Source organism: Melospiza georgiana, chromosome 7, assembly GCF_028018845.1.
Source record: "Melospiza georgiana isolate bMelGeo1 chromosome 7, bMelGeo1.pri, whole genome shotgun sequence".
Lineage (NCBI taxonomy): Eukaryota > Metazoa > Chordata > Aves > Passeriformes > Passerellidae > Melospiza > Melospiza georgiana.
In genome coordinates, this window is record NC_080436.1 from 4,103,966 (window position 1) to 4,120,499 (window position 16,534).

General features: G+C 53.6%; 1 protein-coding gene across 2 annotated transcripts in view; it reads left to right on the plus strand.

Moving 5' to 3' along the window:
* The first annotated feature begins 455 nt into the window (after positions 1-455).
* Positions 456-16,534, plus strand: part of SH3BP4 (SH3 domain binding protein 4) — a 35,778-nt gene continuing 19,699 nt past the window's right edge. Inside the window, exon 1 of one of the 2 annotated variants that reach the window (XM_058027710.1) lies at positions 456-515. The gene's annotated coding sequence lies outside the window, so the exon portion shown is untranslated. Of the gene's footprint in view, positions 516-13,171; positions 13,200-16,534 lie in introns of those variants that run through there. The other variant, XM_058027711.1, reaches the window with a different exon arrangement.

Genomic DNA, 16,534 nt, shown 5'->3' on the forward strand with positions numbered 1-16,534 from the left:
AGGCTGGGATGCTCCCTCAGTCTATGGGATTTTAGGGAGCACAACCCCCTTTTACCCCCTTTTTCCACCGCGAGTGTAACCACGGCGAGTGTCACCACGGCGAGTGTCACCACGGCGAGTGCGGCCACCACGGCGAGTGTGACCACGGCGAGTGTGACCACGGCGAGTATAACCATGGCGAGTGTCACCACGGCGAGAGTGCCCGCGCTCACACCGGGCTGGGCGTGGCTCGCACTCCCCCCTTGCACCAGGACCATTCCCATTCCCCCATCCCGCTTTTCCCGTCCTTTTCCCCTCCCCACGTGTTTTACAACCCCCCCCCCCGCCCCGCCCGGCACCCCCCTCGTTCCCGCCCTCCGCGGGGCCACGCCCCGACCACGCCCCTGCAACGCCCCCGTGACGTCAGCGGGGCGGGCGCGCGCGGCCGGTGGCGGCGGGAGCGCGCCCGGAGAGCGGCGGGAGCGGGGCCGGGCTCGGTGTCGGCGGCGGCGGTGGCGGGGACGGAGCGGGCGCAGGTGAGAGCCGGGAGCGGGGCGAGCCCCGGGGAATGCGGGAGCGGCTCCCGAGGGACCCCGGGGCCGGCGGGGAAAAGTTTGTGGCGGCGGCGGAGGGAGGGAGGGAGGGAGGGAGCAAGGAAGGCGGTGGCGGCGGAGGGTCGGGGCTGAGGCAGCGGCGGAGCGCGGGGAGGCGGCCGGGGAGAGAGGGAGCGAGAGTGGCTCTGTGTGTGTGTGTGTGTGACACCGCGTGTGACACCGGGAGTGGGCTTGTGACCGCGTGTGAAGTGTGTGTGAGACTGTGTGCGAGTGTCGCGTGTCCGCGTGTGGCAGTGTGACACTGTGTGTGTGTGTGACACTCTGAGTGTGACACTCTGAGTGTCCCCCGTGGGGCTGTCACTGTGTGTGTGTGTGTGTGACACTCTGAGTGTGACACTCTGAGTGTCCTCCGTGGGGCTGTCACTGTGTGTGTGTGTGACACTCTGAGTGTCCTCCCACTGTGTGTGTGTGACACTCTGAGTGTCCTCCGTGGGGCTGTCACTGTGTGTGTGTGTGTGACACTCTGAGTGTCCTCCGTGGGGCTGTCACTGTGTGTGTGTGTGTGACACTCTGAGTGTCCTCCCACTGTGTGTGTGTGACACTCTGAGTGTCCTCCGTGGGGCTCTGTGTGTGTGACATTCTGTACTCCGTGAGGCTGTCACTGTGTCCTCCGTGGGGCTGTCACTGTGTGTGTGTGTGTGACACTCTGAGTGTCCTCCGTGGGGCTGTCACTCTGTGTGTGTGTCCTGTTGGTGTCTGAGTGTGTGACACTCTGAGTGTCCTCTGTGTGCCACTCTGTGCGTGTGTCCTGGGTGACTGTGCGTGCCACATGTCCCCTGTGTGTGTGTGACTGTGTCCCTGTGTGACTCTGACTGTGACCCTGTGTGACTGTGTGTGACCGTGTCCCTGCGTGTGACTGTGTCCCTGTGTGTCCCTGTGTGTGTGTGACTGTGTCCCCTGCGTGTGTGTGACTCTACGTCCCCGTGTCCCCGTGTCCCCTGGGTGTGTGACCACATTTTGTGCTCGGTGTTGTTGTCCCCGCTGCCATGTGCCGTGTCAGGGTGCACATGCGGCTCCGTGTCCCCGTTCCTGTGCCCTGTGTGTGCACCCCCGTTGTCCCCCGGGTCGCGCTGGCACTGCCACGGCGATGGACACGGCTGCCCGGGCTGTTGTCACCCTGCCGCTGTCACCGCTCGTGTCCCGCGGCCAGCAGCGCTCCCGTTTCCCCATCGGCGCCGCCGGGACGCTCCGAGCCGCATTCCAGCGACTGTGCCCGCCGTGCCTTCTCCAGGAGGGCTTGCCCAGCTCGCCCAATGCCCTCGCTGCTCCCTGCCGGCTGCCCGGGGATGCTGCGGGGGCAGGGATGCTGCCAGGGCTCGGTTTGGGATGCTTTGGGTCCAGGGATGCTTTGGGTCCAGGGATGTTTTGGGTCCAGGGATGCTTTGGGTCCGGGGATGTTTTGGGTCCGGGGATGTTTTGGAGCCAGGGATGTTTTGGAGCCAGGGATGCTTTGGAGCCAGGGATGCTTTGGATCCAGGGATGCTTTGGAGCCAGGGATGCTGTGAATCCAAGGATGCTTTGGATCCAGGGATGCTTTGGGGCCAGGGATGCTTTGGGGCCAGGGATGCTTTGGGGCCAGGGATGCTTTGGGTCCAGGGATGCTTTGGGTCCAGAAATGCTTGGGAGCCAGGGATGCTGTGAATCCAGGGATGCTTTGGAGCCAGGGATGCTTTGGGGCCAGGGATTCTGTGAATCCAGGGATGCTTTGGGAGCTGGGGATGCTTTGGATCTAGGGATACTTTGGATCCAGAAATGCTTTTGATCCAGAAATGCTTTGGGTCCAGGGATGCTTTGGATCCAGGGATGCTTTGGGAGCTGAGGATGCTTTGGATCCAGGGATGCTTTGGGAGCTGAGGATGCTTTGGATCTAGAGATACTTTGGATCCAGAAATGCTTTTGATCCAGAAATGCTTTGGGTCCAGGGATGCTTTGGATCCAGGGATGCTGTGAAGCCTCAGTTCCCAGCTGTTGCTGCTGGGTGGAAGAGGTGGAATTGTGCAGGCTCCCAGGAACACCAATTTCCTGGGATCCCTGCCTGCTCAGGAGTTTAGGCTCGGCATAACTTTGGGACAGCGGGGACTGTGAGGTTGTTCTGTGCCCAAATGAAACCACGTGGCATCAAAGCCCCCAAACCCAGAGGAGCTCTGTGGGGTGTGGGATCGGGTGGATGCAAATTCCCAGCCCTGGGATGCCCATCACTGCCTTCCTCCCCTCTCCAGCCTCCCTGAGATTTGCAATGATTAACTTTTGGCTGTTAATTAATACATAAATTAAAAGGTAATAATGCTGAGTGGAGCTTGGGTAGGAGTTGGAGTGGGGGCTGTGTGGTGTTGCCAGCTGGGCTCTGGAATAAGGATCCACCCTTGGATTCCTCCATCCTGGATGCTTAAATTTGCCTTAAAGTAGAAAAATATTATTGGCATTGAGGATAACATCCCCCTGGGGTGGCTTGCAGGTCTGACAGGGGTGGGTTTGGCATTGGGTTGATGCTTGGGCTTGAAGCTTTCACAGAGCTTTTCCAGCCTAAAGAATTCCGGGCTCCTGGAATGTTCGCATCTCCTCCTTCCTGGCTCTTCCTCCTGCACAGCTGTGTTGGTCCCAGACCCTGCAGAGGGGACAGCATCTCTGCTCCCCAACCATCCATGATTCCCTCAGCTTTCCATGTTCTTCCCACGGCAAGCTTCACCCCGCTGGTCGCTCACAGCAAAATTCCCATTTTTCTCACCACCCCCCATCCCGAGCACATCCCCTCCTGGCTGGGGAATTTTGCAGGCAAGAGATGCCAGCTTTCCATGGCTCTGCATGTCCAAAATAACCCCGTTCAGGCTGCGGAAGGGAACGTGCTTTTCAAAAATAGCATCTCCCTTACTTTTAATCAACCGGAGCCGGAGCAGCGTGGAGCGACTGCAGCCGGCGCTCGACGTCCTAATTGTGTTTGCCTTTTAATGAGGGGAAAACTATTTGCCAAGCTAAAATATTTATTTTAGCCTGGTGGGGTTGCTCTCAAGAGCTTGTGGGGATGGTAAGGAGGTGGTTTAGACACTGTATGTGTGTGGTTTTGTTTTTGTTTTAATGGGAAAAGCATTTAAATGTGGCTTTTTGTGGCCGGGGCTGTCTGTGCAGGGGGATTTGCATCTTCCTCAGTCTCCTTCTTTCCAGGGGGGGATCTGAGATCTGTGTCCCCTCCTGGGTGGATTTCTGCTGGCAGCTGGCGCAGGAGGGAATGCAAATACCCTCACCTCATGTTTGGCACCTGCCTCTTCTCTCCTGCCCTGGAAGCACCTGAGCTTTGTGAGCTGTCCCCAGGGCTCCACAGGAGGTGGTGAGGAGGCAGGATGGGTTTTTATGGAATCATGGATTTTCCTGAGCTGGGAGGAGCCCACAGGGATTGTCCAGTCCAACCCCTGGCCCTGCACAGACACCCCAACAATCCCATCCTGTGCATCCCTGTGAGTGTTTTCCAAACACTCCTGGAGCTCTGGCAGCCTTGGGGCTGTGCCCATTCCCTGGGGAGCCTGGGCAGTGCCAGCACCCTCTGGGGGAAGAACCTTTTCCTAAAACCCAACCTAAACCCCCTCTGACACAGCTCCAGCCACTCCCTCGTGTTCTGTCCCTGTCACAGGGAGCAGGAGATGGAAACACCCAGCAAAGTTTGGCAGCCAAATGTTGACTTCCCCAGTGACCAGTGGTGAGTCAGCTTTGGAACAAGGGATCAACCCACTGGGAAGTGTGTTCCTGCTTATTAACTGGGATATCTTATTAACTGGGAAATCTTATTAACTGGGATATCTCTGCTTGGAGCCAGGCTGGGGGATGCTCACCTGGAGAGGAGAAGGCTCCAGGGAGAGCTCAGAGTCCCTAAAGGGGCTCCAGGAGAGCTGGAGAGGGACTGGGGACAAGGCATGGAGGGACAGGACACAGGGAATGGCTCCCAGTGCCAGAGGGCAGGGATGGATGGGATACTGGGAATTAGGGGTTCTGCTCTGTGAGGTGCTGGCACAGTTTTTGGAGCAGCTGTGACTGATCCCTGGGGGTGGTCCAGGCCAGGCTGGATGGGGCTTGGAGCAGCCTGGGACAGTGGAAGGTGTCCCTGCCCATGGCAGGGGTGGGATGGGATGAGTTTTGAGGTCCTTTCCCACCCAAACCATGCTGGGCCTCTCTGATGGCTGCAGCAGGGTGTTCATGGAGAGCAGAGTGTGGGTTTCCTTGCCCTCTGGGCATTTTCTCCACTGCCAGCACCAGCTCAGGACCCATCCAAGCCACCGCCCAAAATTTCCAGAGCGAGGTTTAAAAGCACAGAACGTGTCCCCCGTCTCTCCCCTCAGCAGGAGCTGCTGCCCTGGGCTCCCTCCTGGCCAGCACTGGCCCTGCCCAGGGCTTGGGCACAGGGCTGGCATTGTCTGGGGGCCTTGGCAGGGCTGTGCCAGCCTTGGCTGGGCCGGGAGCACGTGGCTGTGCCGGTGCTGGCACTGGGAAATCCCTCTGATGGAATTGGGGGGCAGAGAAGGGGCAGGAGAAGCCCTGCAGGTGGTGGGGCTGAGCCCTGTCCCCAGCCTGTGGGGACACCAGGGCAGCTGTGCTGGTCATTAATGACGAGTTTTGCTGCTTTCAGAGGGATTTGCAGCCCCAGCTGCCTCTGTGGCCCCAAATGATGTTTGGGGTTTGAGGAGGGGGGGAAAGGGAGAAGGCTCTTGCAGCTTTGGCACGTGCTTGTGCTGACAAGTCCCTCTGCTTCCCAAAAACAGGACCTGCTCCCAGCAGCTCGGATCTGGTTTTTAGTGCTCCAGTGAGCACATTAACACCACAACCGTCCACACTGAAGGGTGATTTTTGAGGGTACCTGTGGCTTCTCCCCCCTCTCTGTGCTCCTCCTTGCACCCTGGCGTCCTTGGGGTGATTTCTGTGTATTTCTGTTCCCGTGGGCTCCTAAAGAAAAGTGTGGGAGTCAGGATGGGGATGTGTGGGATGGCTCCAGGGAATGCAGGAATGCACATGGAATCCCTCTGCTGCCTCAGGGGGGCTGCAGGCTCAGGAGTTTCCCAGGGAAAAGTCAGTTTTTCACGGATCAAAGAGCAGACCATAAAACTTCCAACTCCTCCATGGTGCCCCTGGAGTGGATTTTTGTCCCTCTGCTGGGAAGCTGGCATTTTGGGTGGGTTGCATGTTTTTTGGGAGGAATCAGTGTGCCACCAGCAACATTTCCTGGCTTTAATCCCAATCTTTGGTGGCCTCCATTGGGAACCCCATGGGAAATTTCTATTTTTAACCTGCTGGTGGATTTGTGCAGGGGCTTATTTTCAGTGCCAGGAGGCAGCTGTTCCCATTCCCATTTCCCATTCCCATTCTCATTCCCATTCCCAGCTGGCATATCAATGGCAGAGTCGTGATGCTCTCTCTCATTCCTGGGGCTAGAAAAGTGTTCCTGCTTTTTCCCTACCTGAGTGGTTGTTCCTGCTCCACCCAGGAGAGGAGAGCTTGTGTCAAATCCAGCTGTGGGAAGCTGGCACACCCCATCTCCTGCTTGCAGGATCACCACAGGATTCCAGAACTGGTTTGGGATGGAGGGGACCTGAGAGCTCATCCCATTCCAATGGGCAGGGACTTTCCCAATTCCGGCCTGATTCCCCAGTTTCTTTCAGTTTGGGAGAGTAAATCGGTAGCCTCAAACCTCTGTAGGTGAAAATGCAGAGGTGCAAGGTGGCCCAGTCATTACTTATTTTGTGATTGCTCTGGTGTTTCTTCCAAATTATTTAGATGGGATATTAGGAAGGAATTCTTCCCTGTGAGGTGCTGGCGCCAGTTTTCCCAGAGAAGCTGTGGCTGCCCCTGGATCCCTGGAATTGCCCAGAGTTGGACATTGGAGCAGCCTGGGACAGTGGAAGGTGTCCCTGGTATGGCAGGGGATGGAATGGGATGGGCTTTAAAGGTCCCTTCTAACCCAAACCATTCTGCCACTGGGTGATTTTTCATATTTTTCATACTTTTAATATTTTTCGTATTTTTCCTACTTTTCATATTTTTCATATTTTTTGTCACCTGGCTGCCTCTGTGTAAATTGGAGGGGTGGTGATGCACATCTGGTTTGCAGTCCCGTTAAATGATGGGGAAAACTAACAATAATAATAGTAATAATAATAGTAATAATAATAGTAACAATAATAGTAATAATAATAATAATAATAATAATAATAATAATAATAATAATAATAATAATAATAATAATAATAGTATGGAAAACTTTAATAATAATAATAATGATGATGATGATTATGATTTTCCTTTTCACTGCTCATTCCCTGCAGTTGCTTCCTCTCCTGCCCCATGGGAGGGTCGCCCTGGGGACCATCCCAGCATTTTTGGGAGAGGAAATCACAGCCAGGGAGCCAAACCAGATGTTTTCCAGCTGACTCCAGAAAACCTGGGCCCAGTAGAGATTCCTGGTTTCAGCTCATCCCTGCTTCCCTCTCTCCAGGGGTAAATCCAGCTGCTGCCCTCCTCCTACCCTGCCTGGATCAAGGGCTTTAGGCCATCCCCATGAAGTCATGAGGTGTTCCAGGTTGTTTTTGGAGGGCAGGGTCAGCGTGGTGTGTGGCCTCCTTTGAGCAGCACCGGCTGTTCCCTTAGGAACAGGGAGAAAAAGGCTTTTTTGGAGTTGAACAATGGGGAGAGGAGCGGGGCAGGAGGTGTTTTATGTGATCCCAAGGGTCTTTCCTTGGGATCACAGCTTTTTCTTTATCCCAGATTCGTAACCCTGAGTTGTGAATCTGGGATAAGTCCGAGAGTGGGTTTGGTTGGATTTCTTAGCGTGTGCAGGGCTGGGTGCAGCATCCCTCGTTTTGTTGGTGTGGTGGGGGGAAGGTGCTCAAGTTACCCACCTAAAATCACCTCCACAGGTCAAAGCGTGGAGAAAAGGAGCAGGAAAAAGCCCCGGGAAGTGGAGGAATGGATGCAGTGGTCACCAGGGAGTTCAGCCAAAGCCTCCCCATTCTCACACACGTCCCTGGCACCGAGAGCCGTGTCGGATGTGAAATCCCCAATTCCTGCCCCATTCCCCTGCTGCTGCTCCCTGCTCCTGCCTCGCATCCGTTCCCAGAGCAGCTGGGGGGGAGCTCTGCTGGGTCCCTCGGAGCAGAGGCTGCTCCAATTAAACAAAGAGAAACTTCCCATTTCTCTGCCAGCCTGCCAGCGCTGCTCCGGCTTCCGGAAAATGGCAGCACTGGAGGCGGGCGAGCAAAACAAAACAAAACAAAGCAAAACAAAATAAAATAAAATAAAACAAAGCAAAGCGAAGCAAGGCGGCCCCAGCCAGAGAGAAAAAAAACCCTCCTCACCTCAGAGGCATTTCCTTGCTTTCTTTCCCCCCCCTTGTCCAGCCTCTCTCCCTCCCCATCCTGGCTGCTCCATTGAAAACCTGCCATCAGATTAGGGCTCCCGGGGTGGGGCTGCTCTGGGAAGCATTTCCCAGGGAAAAGCAGGGAAAGCCAGCCTTGGGAATGGCTCTGCTCTCTGCCCCAGATCCCCTCCCTGCTTATTTTGCCTCAGTGGGGATTTTTGGGTCAGGTTTTTGGGTGTGTGTGCCTTCACTTTTGGGGCAGGTTGAGCTGTTGGAACACTTGAGGAAGTGCTGGGAATCGTTCCCAGTGGGCCTGGGAGCAACTGGTCCTTGCGAAAAAAAAAAAAAAGGGGGCAAAAAAAAAAAAAAAAAAAAAAAAAGATGCTTGAGAGCATCCTGGAAAAAATAAAAAGAGATCTGCGAGTCCATCCCACAAAAGCAGGACCTGTGTGATTGTATCCTGCAAACAAAAAAGGAGGAGGAGGAGGTAGGAAATGCATCCCAGAGAAAGGAGGAGGTGGGGAGTGCATCCTGCAAAAAAGGAGGAGGAGACGCATGAGTGCATCCCAGGAAAAAGCTGGAGGGACGGGGACAAAAAGAGCTGTGCATCCCACAGAAGGAGAAGGGATGGTGTGGGTGTGTCCTGGAAAAAAAAGAGGAGCTGTGCGAGTGTGTCCCATTTAAAAAATTTAAAAAAAGGATGAGGAGATGAGGGTATCCCTCAAAAGGGGGAGATGTGAGCAAATCACACAAAAAAGGGGAAGCTGATGGGGGTGCATCCCAGATAACAAAAGAGAAGATGCCCAAGTGCATCCCAGGAAAAGGAAGGAGGGGAAGGGAGGGGTGCATCCCACAGCTTGTCCTCCCTTGTTCCAGCTCCTCCTTCCCCGTGGCTGCTGTTGGCTGCAGGTTCCTGTGGTACCTCTGCAGGGATTGCTCAGGTGGGACAAGAGGGTTTTTTGGGGAAAAAGGATGAAAACCTGGCATCCCCAGCACCAGGATGGGTTATTTTAGGATGTTTTGTGTCTTTTTTTTTTTTTTTTTTTTTTGATACCAGCTTCCTAGAAAGCATCTCCTTCCAGCAGCTGAGCTTATCAGGGAGTGAGACCCCAAAACAAGGCTTTCCTGGAGTCTTTGGAAGTGTTTTCCTTGCCTTTGTGGGAATGGACAAGGAGTTTGTTACCCTTGGAGGGTGGCAATTACCTCGTCAGCAAAGCAGAGCCCCTGTGCTGCCAGTGCTGCCCTTGACCAGCTCAGAATTCCAAGATTTGCTTGGGAAGGGTGCTCTGGGATGGGGGCATCCCTGTGGTGCTCTCCTCCCCTGCCTGGCTCTTCACATCCTGCCAAATTGGTGAAGTTTTGGGGGGTTTGGGGCTATTTTGTTTCCCCTGGGAGCTGCTGGAGCCAGCCCGTGCTGCAGAGGAGCAGCTCGGTGCCCTCAGTGCTTCTTCCAAGCAATTTTTTCCATCTCTCCTGAGCTGCTCCTGAGCTGTGGCCCCTGCTCCCCAGGGAGAGCTGCCTGAGAGTTAATGGCTGCTGGAAAAAACGCTTTAATTAACTCAATTAGCCAGATGGTCCATCTGGGCTCCTGCAGAGCCTGCTGAGATCCATGCAATGAGGTGGCAGCAGCTCCACCCTGGCGATGGGGAGGACACAGGGATCCATCCAGATCCCCATGGGATGTGCTGTGCTCTCCAGAGCATCCATCCCTGCTCCTGGGAGCTGCTTGACAAGGGCATGGAGTGACAGGACAAGGGGGAATGGCTTTAAACTCACAGGTTTGGAGGGCAGGGGTGGATGGGATATTGGGAATTAGGAATTGTTCTCTGTGAGGGTGGCAGGCTGTGGCTGCTCCTGGATCCCTGGGAGTGTCCAAGGAGAGGTTGGGTGGGGCTTGGAGCAGCCTGGGACAGTGCAGAGGTGTCCCTGCCATGGGAATGAGGTGTGCTTTGAGGTGTTTCCAGCCCAGAGCATTCCATGCCCCTGCTGCTGGCACATCCCTGCAGCTCCTGCCAGGGCAGAGCAGGAGCTCCTGGAACATCCAAAACATCCAGGACACACGGCCAGGCATGGAAAGAGTGAACAGTGGGAAGCCCTGCAGGCTGTTTGAGCAGAGGAATGCAGGGGTCTGGAGCAGGGATGGGGCCCTGGAGCAGGGATTTGGGATGGGCGAGTGTTTAACCCTTTCTCTGCTCTGTGACCGCTCCATCCCCATCCCAGCTCCCTGTTGTAAAGCTTGGCTTTACCCACATCCTGAGGGAAGCTGGTTCTCCTGGCTGGGATGGGAACCTCAGTGCTGGCAGGTGGAGATGAATCCTTGGGGCAAAAGGGAGGAATGTGTGTCCTGGAGGGTTTGGATACCACTGGGGAACGGCGCGGGGAAACTGAGGCACGGCGTTGCTCCATGGGGAGGTTAAACCGTGGTCCCTGCAGTTTTGGTGCCCTTGTCTCCAAAAATGGGCTCTAAAATCATTCCAGAAGGGCTCCCAGCTCAGCCTCAGCTCCAGAACTGTGCATCTCCTTGATCCCTTTTTTTCTTCTGTGCACGGGAATCATTTGGAAGCAGAGGTCTGAGCCTATTCCATGGAAATCCCACGCTCCACAGTGCTGCAAACACTTCTGCCTCACTTTTGCCTTTCACCAGAAAATCCTCATCCCCCTTCCTGCTCACACCAAAAAAAAAAAAAAAAAAAAAAAAAAAAGTGAGTAATGCTGGAGAAATTTGGGATGAGGCCCAGCAAACGATCGGATATCCGGCTAAGCAGGGCTCTGACTTTTGGACTGAAAGCTCCCAGATGAATAAATGCAGCAGGAGGAATGGCAGATTTTGAAGGATTATGTCTTTCTGGCGGTGCTCTGGTTTATCTCTCTTTAAATCTTCACTCTGTGGAACTTGGGAATGGCTTTTTTTCCTTTTTTTTTGTTTTTTTTTTGTTTCTCTTTTTAAATCGCCTCAATATATTTGTTTTATGCTCGAGCAATAACGCATTTCCCGTCGTCCTGTTAAAAGCAGAGCTGATGGTATTTAAAAATAATACTGGTGCCAGTTGTCTTGTGATGCACATCATGTGTCCTGGCTGTAAATGTTGTTTACAGGCCAAAAAAAAAAAGCTGAATTCACTGCAAAAGTGGCTTGTTGGGAGGCTAAAATGCCATCCAAAGTGGATGTTGCCCTGAGGAATAATGGGTGGTGGTGGTGACTGTCTCCTTGTTGGTTTTCTTTCCTCCTTCTGGACCCTGCTGAAAAAGTTCCCTTTTTTTTTCCCCCTGTTGATTGAGTACTTAAGTCATTCTTCTAAATATAAATCTCTCCTGATGCGTCAGCTGCGCCTGGGATTTCACTTCTTTTATGTGGCACTTCAAGCAAGTTTTAATTAAAAACTAAAAAAAAAAAAAAAAAAAAGAAAAAAAAAGAAACAAAAAGAAAGGTCCATCTGCATTGGGTTGATATTTAGGGAGTTTTTTCCCTCATCAGGAACATGTCTAATTCCAGCCTGACCCTGCAGAGCATCCTCAGCTCCTGGAAAGTTCTTGTTGTGTCCTGCTTGGAATCAGGGAGTGCTTTGGGTTGGAAGGGACCTAAAAGCTCACCTCATTGCAGAGCAGGGACACTTTGCACTATCCCAGGTTTTCCAAGCCCCATCCAGCCTGGCCTTGGATCCACAGCTTCTCTGGGCAACCTCACCCTCATGGGGAACAATTCCTCCCCAATATCCCACCTCTGTCACTTTAAAGCCATTCCCCCTTGCCCTGTCCCTCCAGGCCCTTGTAAACCACCTCCCATTCCCTGGAATTCCAGCTCTTTTCCTCGGGGTGGCTTTTCAGTCAGTGCTGCTTCTCCTGGAAGGGCTGTCCCATCACTGCCACACACAACATCTGCTGCGACCAACAATGAGATGTGGAAAAGCTCCATCCTGATAGGGAAAAAATATAATCTGGGATGTTGATGTTGCTGTGGGAGATGCTGGGAGCAGGAGGTGCCATGGATTCGCCTTCTCCTGCTGCTGGCAGCCCCATGTTTTGGGTCTGGAAATGAAAAAACACATCTCTGAGCTTGTCAGAGCAGCCTCAGAGCCCCATGTTTCGGGTCTGGAAATTAAAAAACACATCTCTGAGCTTGTCAGAGCAGCCTCTGAGCAGGGCCGGTGGTGGGACTGGAGTTGTTCTCCACAGGAACCCACAAATGGAGGGAGGGTCCTGTGCTGCTCACAGGGAATGTGAGGCAGGGGTGCTTTGTAGGGCTTTCTAAGCTCAGTTTAGTCCTTGCTTTTTGAAAAGAGCTGTTCTTGTAGAGAGAGAGGACAAGCTATGTCTTGTCTCCTCTAATTTGGGCACTTGGTTGGCCCCAAACCACCCCTTATCACAGCTGATAACGCTTCATCCCTCATTCAAGCTCCAAAACCCCAAAATTCAGCTCTGCGCTGTCTTATCGAGCAACCTGGTCTGGTGGAAGGCTTGCTTGCCAGGGGATGGGCCAAGAAGGGCTTTAAGGTCCCCTTCTAACCCAAATCCTTCTGGGATTTTCTGTGAAATCTCAGTGGGAATGAACGGAGCGCGTGGCTCCGAGGTTCCTCTTGGGCAAGGAGAAGCCCAAGGGCAGGTCTGTCCCCTTCCAGCCTTGCCTGGGGGTGACTTCTTGGGGAATAACTTGTCCTCTGGAGATGTCCCCTCCGTGGTGGCTCGATTTTTAAGGGATGCTCCTGTGTCTGATGCACTCGTGGGAGGTGTCTCATCCTTGAGTTGTAGAAATTGCTCCACTCAAGAAATAGCAGGGAACAGCCTGCCGTGGCTCTAGGATGGCTTTCAGATATCATTTCAGTTTTGCTGCAAAAAAATGTGTTTGAGATTCCGCCCTGCTCCGTCCAGCAAGGAGAGTAATTTTGAGCTAAGGTTTTTGCCAGATTCGCATAAATTACTATTTTTGCGCCAAAGCATCTTGCTAAATGAGGGGCATCTATGCCCAAAATGTCGTGCCAAGGGTTGTGTCCTGGCCCAGAGAGGCAGCTTTGCCATCACACACGATGGGGGCTGCGGGGAGGGGACTTTGGCTCTCTTTGGCACCGCGTTAATCCCAGCACGGCCTCGCCTGTCCTCAAACTGACGCAAAGCTGCGGCTCAAAGTTCGTGTCTTTGTTTGCAGATAAAGCCTGCCCATAAACATTTGGGGCTTAAAAAATGATGAAATTGGTTTCTTATCAGCCATCTGACCCACGGTGATGGGACTGAGCAGCTCTTAACACGGCCAGACCGAAACAACAAAACCTGAGATGGGGGTGAGTGGTGTTGTTTTGGGGTTTTTTTCCCCCCTTCACGGCACTCCTGATGCTGTGGAAAACGCTTGGAGCCACTGCTTGGGTGCTGTCTGACCTCCCTCACCCCCAGGCTGAGTTAATTTGCAGGTTGCAGGGAGTCTCTGTGCAGTCTGCTGGGCTTTAATTTGGGGGTAATTAATTAAACAAGCAGGCGCGGCGCTTGCTCCTGTGTTGCATAAACAGCAGCCGGCTCTGGTGCATCTCAGGCACCCTCCTGGCTGGCACAGGTAGGTGTCTGCGCCTGGAAAGCTCATCCCCACCCCTGGAGAAGCTCTGGACTGTGTTAAAGTGAGGACTTGAGCTGCTGAAAGCCACCTGAAACGAGGCAGGTGCTCTTTGTGTCCTCGGAATGGGTGTGGCGTCCAAAGCCTGCTCTGGATGGAGGCAGGAACACGTCCTGGGATGGGTCTGCAGGTGAGGTCAAACCTGAGAGGTCGTAATCCAGGCTCTGGTTGGTTTAGATCAGATATGAAGAATAAATTCTTCTCTGTGAGGGTGGCAAAGCCTTGGCACAGGATGCCCAGAGCAGCTGTGGCTGCCCCTGGACCCCTGGAAGTGCCCAAAACCAGGCTGGATGGAGCTTGGAGCAACCTGGGCTAGTAAAAGGTGTCTCTGCCCATGAGACAAACTTTAAGGTCCTTTCCAAGCCAAACCATTCCAGATTCTCTGATCTGACCCTACATCCTTGCATCATCACCTGGGATTTTGCTCTCCGGGTATCCCTGCCCTCTTTCTGACACGGAAATCCCTGGGTTATGAGATTGGGTGAAGCATGGAGCATCCCATGAAGCAACCCCCTCTTTCCTTTCCCATCAACTCCAGCAAAGGGTTAAGCTGCTTAAACCCAGGTGTCCCTGGCAATCTGGTTTGGGAATGTTTACCAAAGAGGAGCTTAAAAGAACCCAGCTGTTTTGAGGGAATTCTTTGCAATGTGCTGATTCTGTTTGTTTCTGCTCAAAGAGAGGAAAGAAAGGAAGGTTTTTGGCTCCTGTCAGCATTTTTGGCATAGCTGAGGGTGTCCTGTAATCCAGCAGCAGATCACTGATGGCTTAATCAGGAAGGTGTGCTAGAAAATTAAACCAAGGCGGTTTAATTTTGGATTAACTGGACCAGTTCTTGGATTAACTGGACCAGTTCTTGGAATCCAGAGAGGTTTCATTCATCATTGCTTGGTGCCCAGGTGGCAAGCTGGGAACAAAACCCCTTGTTTTCCCCCCAAAATGGACCTCCTGACTGAGGATACCTGGAGATGGATCAGTCTTGGTGGAGTGCCTGGGCGGGGAGAGCAGCGTGGAGCTGCCTGTGCTGACCTGCTGGGAGCCGCCTTGTCTCTCTGGTGCTCTGCAGCTCATCCCTGGAGCTTTGTGCTGTCCCCTGTGCACCAGCTGTGGTGGCAGCCTGTCCAGCCAGCAGCACGGGTGACTTTGCTGTGCCTGCCCTTCCCTGGTCACGCTGGTGGGGCTGGTTTTCCAGCCAGGAGCGAGGAGGACACGTGGCACTGCAGCAGCTCCTCTGCGCCAGGCAAGGGCAGAGCCACTGCAGGGTGATGGGGACAGGGCTCTGAAGTGTCCAAAGCTCTGTCATCATCTCCTCCTGGGGGAAGCTCGGCAGTTCAGGGACTTTTGGTTTTGACAGCTCTTGATGGCCAAATTAGCATCCAAATTATCCTAGGAAGGAGAAGCTGCTGGGACTGCGGCTGGAGGGTGGGAAGATGGGGAGCTGCTCCAGGATTTTCTCAATTAATGCCCTTTGCCTTCAAGCTTTTTTGGATCTGGTTGGTTTGAGATGGGGAAGAGGGGCTGAGTGACCCCCCCTTGGGTGGCCATGAGATGGTTCTTGCAGCACCCTCAGAGGTGGGAAGCTGTTTCCCCTCTTTTGACTTCCATGGTTTCCCTTACTCTGCTCTTTGTGGGTGTTGGTCTGAGATCTCCTGGGTGACCATGGTGTCTGTGCGCATTGTCCCGGTGATTCTGGCAGGATCTTTTCTTTAGAAGTGTCTTTTTGTGTTGCTCTGGGAATCTGGGTTTCACTTCTCCTCCACCACTGATTGCCTGTGTGAGCTTGGGCTGTTGCCTGATCCAGCTCAGATCTGAGTTTCCCTGCTTTGAGAGACATTTGGACCATTCTTTTGGCCCTAAGCATCCTTCAAAGCCTTGCTTTGGCTGTGGCCACACTCTTGGGCTTCTGAAGGACTTTGGAGGGGCTGTGAGGGCTTGGAGGAGGACAGTTCTCTCCTGGACTCCTGTTCCATCCAAGGCTTTTAAAGCTTTTATGACTTTTGTGTTTAACTCCTCTGGGAGCACAGCACTGGATGTGACTTTGGTTTTTTGTGGCTTTGTTGGTGCCCATGGGACTTACCTGGATTAAACTCCCTGCCCTGCCAGAGGGGCATCCATCCAGATAAAAACCCAGAACACCTTTGGGAGTGCCCTGCCTGAGTTTAGGAATTGTTTCTTTCTCTTGGAAGAACATTGAGCGCACAGCAGGGGCAGACCAGGACTGAACTCTGCCTCTTCTGACACGAGGGCTGGTGGACATCAGATGGGATTCTGCTCCTGGTGGAGATGAGTTTCCCTTCCCTGGCCAAGAGGTCCAGGTGAGGCTGCAGAGCAGTCACCTTTGATCTCACAGCCTCACCAAGAAACATTTGGGCAGCCAGCACCTCTGGGATTTTACCTGGCTCTGTGGAATGCAGGAATCTGTTCTTGGGGAGCGCCGCGCTCTCCGTGCCGGCATTCCACCAGCATCCCTTGCACCAAGGACCATCCCACTGGTGACATCCCTCTGCCTTGGTTGTTTTTGGGAATCTCAGAGGGGGTGGCTGGTCTTTCAGCCCGTGGTAGTGTTGAAACCATGGAAGCAGGTCCAGCTTTCTTTGCTTCCCTGTGTTATCAGGACGGGCATGTGTGTCGTGGTTTTGTTGCTGTGGAGAGTGAGGATTTGGGCTGTTGTCCCAGGAAAAGATTTTTTGTTTCTCTGTGAACCTCACAGGTGTTCCTGCCCTGTGCAGCACCTTCCTTTAGAGGTTCTTTAAACCTCTGCCATGCCAGCACCGTTTCCAGGGATTTGGGGTGGGCTTTGAGGATGCCCGAGGGTGGTTCCTGCATCTCCAGGACTCTCCTGTGCCATGGCATCAGTGCTGGGCAGTACAGGAGGTCCTGCAGGGAAAACTCCCATTTCCCATCCTCAGGACTGATTTATATTTGAGTCTCATGCAGCTGGGGATGGATCTTCAGGGGGATATTCCTCGTGCTCCAGAGTGGCTGCTATAAAAGGAAGCTCTCCCGTTGCCTGTG